This window comes from Coenobita brevimanus, chromosome 22 (assembly GCF_032717465.1).
Source record: "Coenobita brevimanus isolate Jiangsu-jjx chromosome 22, ASM3271746v2, whole genome shotgun sequence".
NCBI lineage: Eukaryota > Metazoa > Arthropoda > Malacostraca > Decapoda > Coenobitidae > Coenobita > Coenobita brevimanus.
Genome location: NC_136975.1, coordinates 22,257,854 through 22,265,447, shown reverse-complemented (window position 1 = coordinate 22,265,447; position 7,594 = coordinate 22,257,854). Strand labels below are relative to the sequence as shown.

Sequence of the window (7,594 nt, the reverse complement as noted above, 5' to 3'; positions counted from 1 at the left end):
CCCATTAACAAGTCAACCAGTAAGCATAACTCGTGGCACAACATCAGTTTTGCAGGGGTGTAGCCAGTAGACTCATGGGATGCAGACCGATATGCCATCAGCAATGCGGGTAATTTCTGGTCCCAGTCCGTTTGTACATCTACACAGTACTTGGCCAGTTCTTGTCCCAGGGTCCAGTTGAATTTCTCCACCATCTCATCTGACTGTGGCCTTATGAGGGTCATCCTGTCTTCTTGATCCCCAATAACTTGCAGCACTCGCAGAACACAGCAGACTCGAAGTTTCTACCCTGGTCTGAATGTAGCTCTTGTGGCATCCCAAAACGACAGAAAAACCGATCAACCAACACCTTAGCAACAGTCGCAGCCTCTTGATTGGGGATGACATAGGCTTCTGGCCACTTTGTGAAATTGTTCATGGCGACACATAAATACCGGTTTCCTCTCTCAGTGAGTGGCAAAGGTCCAGCAATGTCCACTGCGACTCTTTCAATCGGTGCACCCACTTGGTACAGCTGGAGAGGGGCGCAACCACGTTTCTTGTGTCCCTTCTTGGCACAGCACACAGCACAGGCCCAACACCACTCTTCAACATCCTGACGCATGCCAATCCAGTAGAACCTCTGTCGCAGCCGGCTTAAAATTTTCTTCACTGCAGATGCCCACTAGTGATCTGGCTATGGGACTTATCCAAGATCTCGGACCTCATGGTCTTCGGAACCACCAGTTGCCAATATTTGTTGAGGCCATTGGCTGTCTCCCACTGACACTCCAGTAGTCCGTTGTTCAAGCGAAGAAGGTTCCACTGACTCCAGCAGCTCTTGGTCACAGGACTTAACCTGGAAACTTCTTCCCAAGATGGTCGCACTGTACTCTGCTGCAGCCACTCTAGCACCGGTTGTAAATCTGCATCCTCCATCTGCATCCTCTCCAGGTCTTCTCCGTCTGATGCTGGCCCCGTTACTACAGTACAGCTGCATTTCTTCCTATGATTCCCATTCCTACTACACTCCTTACTGTCTGTTCCTTTGTCTTCTCGCACACTATTCATCAAGGTTGTCCTGCATTTCTTCAGTGGTGGTTCTTCTGCAGCCCTCTTCTTATCATCCCAACCATTCTGATCTGCAAGTAACTCAAACTGTGCACGGTAAGCTTCCTGAGATACTCTACCATCAAATTCCTGGTGTTTCTTCTTAACTGGATCCCCATTACAGCCATGCACTTCACTGGTTTTGGGCCTAAAAACTGGGGCATCATCATTAAGTCCAGGACTTAAACTTTCTGCATTCTAACTATTCAACCCTGCCATGCCAACTTCAGATGCCCGGGATCTGCCAAGATTCACCATACACTGTCCATTCCTTTCATGTGCTCCTTGTACACTAACCTGAGGCTCAGCAGTGCAATATTTCTCTACAGCCTCAATTTTCTCACTAATTATCTTAACATGGTCAACTACATGCTTCAACTGGTTATCTACATGCTGTCTGCATTCCTTCACTATTTCCTCACTAATTGTTTTCAGCTGGTCGTCTACATGTCGTTTGCACTCCGTCACATTATTGCTTACCTCATACTTCTGTTGCCGTGGCTTGGCGTATACCTCCTCCTCATTGTTCTTGTTCTTCCTTCATTTCCCCCATGAAAGCACCTAGCTGTCCTTGCACCCTCAGTTGTAGTTCCTTCTGTTGCTCCTGTAATGCTTCCTGAAGCTCTTCCTGTCGTTCTTTGTGTTCTTCGTTCTGTGCCTGAAATTGTTCTTTGATTTCGTTTCTGAGCTTTTTCTGTTCTTCACTTTGGGCCTGTAATTGTGCTTGGAGTTCTTTCTGTCCTGCCTTCTGTGTTGTCTGTAGTTGGGCACTTTGTGCTTGCAGTTGTTCTTTGATTTCTTTATGTTGTGCCTCTAGTTGCTCACTATTTGCCTTCAGCAGTTCACCTCATGCCTGTCTTAGTTCACTCTGTGCCTTCAATAGCTTCACGATTGTCGCCAGGGAAATTTCCTCCTCCTGCCCAGCTCGAATCTTGTCTTCATACCTTCTGCTTCCATATCGAAAGTTAGACTCACTGCAGCCCTGAAATGATAATAATCCCACACTCTTGACACCAGTGTTATGTCCCAGTTCCACACTACCAAAGGCTCCAACAGCAGTAGTACAGTACAGGAAGGACGTTGCCCAGTGAGTTGTTCTTCCTATGGTCAGCCTTCAGGTGTGCAGTACACAAGATCAGCTGAAGTGAAAATAAACACTGGCTCCTTAAAGTTCGCTGTCTTTATTTTCTAAGTAATTCCACTTAATACTTTCCAATTCACTGTTCTCACAAGCACCGGAGCTATACACACTTTACTAACTGCTGTTACATTTAATGTTTAACAACACTTCACAGTTATTACACTTAATGCTTGACACTTCATTGTTTTCTCAAGTTTGAATGATATACAAACTTCAATAACCCGTCACTGTTTGCCACTGTTTTCACAAGTACCAATAATATACCCAAACCGACAGCACTTCACACAAACTGACCTGAAACCTGACTAAACTTCACTCAAACTGAACTGAAAACTAACCGAACTTGTAATAATCTCTATCCCATCTTATATATGCTTGTATTACTCTCGAAACTTCGTGTTTACTCTCGACGGGCAACAGTTGCCAACTCGGAAACAGCCCAAAACATGCCAGTGTTGTCTTACATTACATAACACTCTAAATCTCTTAGCATAGGAACTTAAACTACATAAATCAACGAGCAGTCACTTAAATAAAACATTACTGAGAAAAAGAGCATAAAAATTAATGTACAACTTACGAAATAACTTCGCTCACAAACAACAGGCAAACTGGCAAGTCTGATGACTCGTACCGGAACTTACTGTACGAGAAACATCTCGAAGGTACGAGACTACCTAACTGGCAAATCCCCTCCATAACAATATATATATATATATATATATATATATATATATATATATATATATATATATATATATATATATATATATAAATATACATATATATATATGTATATATATATATATATATATATATATATATATATATATATATATATATATATATATATATAATATATATATATATATATATATATATATATATATATATATATATATATATATATATATATATATATATATATTTGGGTGTTCAGAAAACTCGAACCTTCACGAACTTGAAGGGCAAAGTGCTTATTCAGTTCCACTACGGATGGGAACTACATACTTTGCAATTTTTCTTTGGCCTACTCAAACCCTTGCCTCATTTCAATGCGAGTTGCAATGCAAGTTGTAACTCTCGGCTTATTTGCTGCAGGGCTTGACATGGGGGAACTCACGTCATCTGTCAGATCTCTCCACTCTGCTCGGAAGGAATCAAGGACTGCGATCGCTGAAAAGAACAAAAAAGAATGCCAGCAACAAACACCATTGATTCTCCATTTTGATGGAAAGCTCGATGGTAGCGGCCCTAGTGATCGTCTGGCGATTGTTGTTACACGGATTGGTATGGAGAAGATCCTGGTGATCCCTTTGATCCCTGCTGGAACAGGTGAAGCAATGGGGGCAGCAATGTTAAGGACTCTAGATGAATGGCCGGAGGTGAAGCCTTGGACTGCAGGGCTCTGTTTTGATACTACAGTACAGTGTCTAACACCGGGGTTCACAGCAGAGCTTGCATTGTCATTGAAAGAGGTCTCCAAGTCCCGCTGTTGCTCTTGGCATGCAGGCACCGCATATGTGAACTCATAGTGGCAGAGATCTTTGACCTCTTTTTCTCTTCTTCTGGTCCTGAAATTCCTCTCTTCAGTCGATTCAAAGAGTTCTGGAACAAAATTGACACAAATTCCTTCAATCCCTACGATGATGACCTAGATGAAAAATTTCAGTCGTGGATTGCCAACAGAGCTGAGGACATTGAACACTTCATACTCAGCCACATAGATCGTGCACAACCCCGTGATGACTACCTTGAGCTCCTCCAGCTGTCTTTGGCTTTCCTCAGCAAGAAGCAAGCACGGATTACCTTTCATTGTCCAGGTGCCTATCACAGAGCACGTTGGATGGCCAAAGGCCATTACTGCCTCAAGATATTCCTTTTCAGAAATCAAGTGAAGGATGCAGTCTCCTTCCCCTTCACATGGCATCAAAAGGAGGCCATCAAACGCATCTGTGTCTTCCTTGTCACCATCTGTGTGATGCACTGGTTTGAAGCCTGGAATGTTGTTGATACTCCAGTCAATGACCTCAGTCTCCTGAAGAAGATTGAAGAATTCAAAGAGGTGGATCTCGTAGCAAAGAAGGCACTGGACAAAGTCAAAAGCCACCTCTGGTACCTCAGTGAGGACCTGACCCCACTAGCCATGTATTCTGACAAAGTCTGTGCTGAGGAAAAGCAGGAAATGCTGAAAAATGTGACCACAGCACTGCCGAGGAGAAAGGGTCAGCGCCGTTTGAACATGAAGACGATTGATAAGGCATCAGATCTGAGAATCCCTAAGTGCGTCACCCAGAAGTTGAAAAACCTCTTCCAGTGTTTGAAGCTGGATACTTCGACAAGCATCAATGACCTCTGCCCCTTTCCTGATGTCATGGCCCACCTCAAAGTGGTCGGTGACGCTGCTGAGCAGGCAGTCAAACTGGCAATGGACTACAACAATGCTCTGAAGAAAATGAAGAAGAACAACAGCTGATCTTCCATACTGTGCAGCACCACAGAACCTTCTACGACTCCACCAAAAAATCCCACATGTAATAAACTAATAATGCTTGTTATATACCTCAAAAATATTGTTTCTTTTTGTACCACATTGTTTATTTTTACCTTTCTTTACCATACCCTTCACGTACTCAGATCAGTTAGACTTAAAGAATGCAAGGGTAGTGAGGCACGACTTTGCACTGGTAAAAAAACATAAATTTTTGCTTGAATGCTTTGTTTGTAAAGTGGAATCGATTGCATATTTGCTCCCCTAAATATCCATTTTTTTTCTCTCCCCTATAAGTGCTGAACACCCTTAATATACTCGTATATATATATATATATATATATATATATATATATATATATATATATATATATATATATATATATATATATATATTAGCAGGGGTACCCGGCATTACCGGGCGAAAAAGACAAACATTCTAATTCTATTTGTTCTAGTTTTGTCTTCCTACTTCAGGAAGAACATGTATACCTCTTTGGCTTCTGAAGATGGATTGTAAGAGGTTCAAGAACTTTCTATTTCAGCTTTTCCTGACAAAAACACAGTATTTGAGAGCACGTGTTTACTATTACCAGTGACCTAAAATGACCTCTGTCTGGTTACCCCAAGTGACCTAGTAGGTCAACCTCACATAGCCTATATCCGACCTGGAGGTCATGGGAGTCTCCATGCCAAAAATTGGGATGCTGGGTCTAGTCGTTTGAGCGTGTATTACCGGTGACCTCAAATGATCTCCGACCGGCGACCTCAAATGACCTAGGAGGTCAACCTCACATAGCCAAAAATTGGGCTGCTGGGTCCAGTCATTTGAGTTTGTATTGCTGGTGGCCTCAAATGACCTCTGACTTCTTACTTCAAATGACCTCGGAGGTCAATCTCACATAGCCTACGTCCAAACTGGAGGTCATGTGAGTCTCCATGCCAAAAATTGGGCTCCAGGGGTACCCGGCGTTGCCCGGGTCAATAAGGCGAACATTCTTCGTGTGACCTCAGATGACTCAGATCTGAATTTTGACCCACCTAAAACCATCCATTGGTCACCTTGATTCATAATATATATGAGTCTGGGGGTCTCTGGCCCTTGGTTTGGGCGTGATTGAATGATAAACAAACAATGTCGTTCTTATATATATATATATATATATATATATATATATATATATATATATATATATATATATATATATATACAGTGGGGCACCAATTTTCACGCTTAATTGGGTCCAAAAATAATGCGCGAAAGTGGAATTAGCGAAAGTTGGGGCATTGTCTTTATGGCAAAAAGGCTAATTGGTTCCCGGTTATCCTAAAGTAACATCAGTTTTTCATTTTCACTTGCAATACAGTACATCAAATCACTATTGTACATTGCATTGTGAGATACAAACAATAAAAACTGTACAGTACACATTATATGAGGAGAAACATACCACAGAGACCAGGTTGAGGTGTTTAATGGATGTTGGGGGTAAGTATCCGAGGCGCGTGGCGGGCTTATTTAGCCACACCAGACGTATTGGCGCCACCTCTTGCTGCCTCGCTACCACCATGCTGTTTCCTCATACTACGCACTGTCGATTCTGGGATGTTAAATATACGGCAGATTTCACAGTTTTTTGCGCCCTTGTCCATGTGCTCAACTATCTTCCTTTTCATTTCATTATTATACTGCCGTTTCTTCACTCCAACACGATACTCTCTTTTAGCCTTGGCCTTTCCTCCTGACTTTGAATGTCCCGGCCACTTTTTATCACCACCACTGACTCCCGGCCCTCCCCCCACACCACCAGGCTCTCCCCCCACACCACCAGGCCCTTTCCCCACACTACCAGGTATAGTAGAGGCCATTGAACCGTGAGAATCCAACACAATGGAGCTAGCACGCTCGTACACAATGGCGGGAATGGGTGGACAGAGTGTTGACATGACGTCATTCAAGATGGCGGTGGGTTGCGGGCGGGCAGTGCAGGAAATTCAAAGTTCAAAATATTGTCCCAAACCCAAAATTTGTGCGCGAAAATCGATTTTTTTCAAGCGAAAGTGGAAGTTACGGAATATTTGGTGCATGCCGCGAAAGTGGATTCCGCGAATCCTGCTGTAGCGAAAGTTGGTGTACTACTGTATATCATTCATTGCCAGACGCCATGTATCCCAAACGGGGTGGCCAAGGGCTTAGCGTTAATTGTTTTACAGGGAGGGGCACTAATCCTCCACCAACCGTTCCCAGGCGGTCACCCATCCAAGTACTAACCAGACCCAACGTTGCTTAATTTCGCTGATCGGATGGGAAGCGGTGTACTCAACGTGGTATGGCCATTATATATATATATATATATATATATATATATATATATATATATATATATATATATATATATATATATATATATATATATATATATATATATATATATATATATAAAGGCATTTTCATGTAAGTAGGCATTTATATAGTTATGCACCAAATTCTTTCCTCTGAAATATTTCCTTCTTGATATACAAGTATTTCCCCTGGAACGCGACACGAGACGGAGTGCTGCTTTGAATAGCCACTCTTTTTGCCCATTTCGTGTGCAAACAATCCAGTTTTCACGGTGATTCATACCACGACTACAAAACGGTGGAGTAGGCTTCCTAGCTCTGTGATAGAAATGGGGATACTCCATGAATTTAAACAGGTCGCTAACTTGATTTAATTGAGTAGACTAAGTCAGAAATATTCTGTTGTAAGCAACCATTTTTTTTTTATTTTTCTGTTTATAGCCTAGCTTCATAATTTAGTTGCTTGTCCTGCTAGAGGGTTCGGGTCAACAGTCTCAGTTGCCCATTAGGCTGGGCAACTTATATTTATC

General features: G+C 42.3%; 1 pseudogene; it reads right to left on the bottom strand.

Annotated features, from left to right (window-relative positions):
• Positions 1-6,943: 6,943 nt before the first annotated feature.
• On the bottom strand, positions 6,944-7,062 carry LOC145392567 (5S ribosomal RNA; annotated as a pseudogene).
• Between the last annotated feature and the right edge of the window lie 532 nt (positions 7,063-7,594).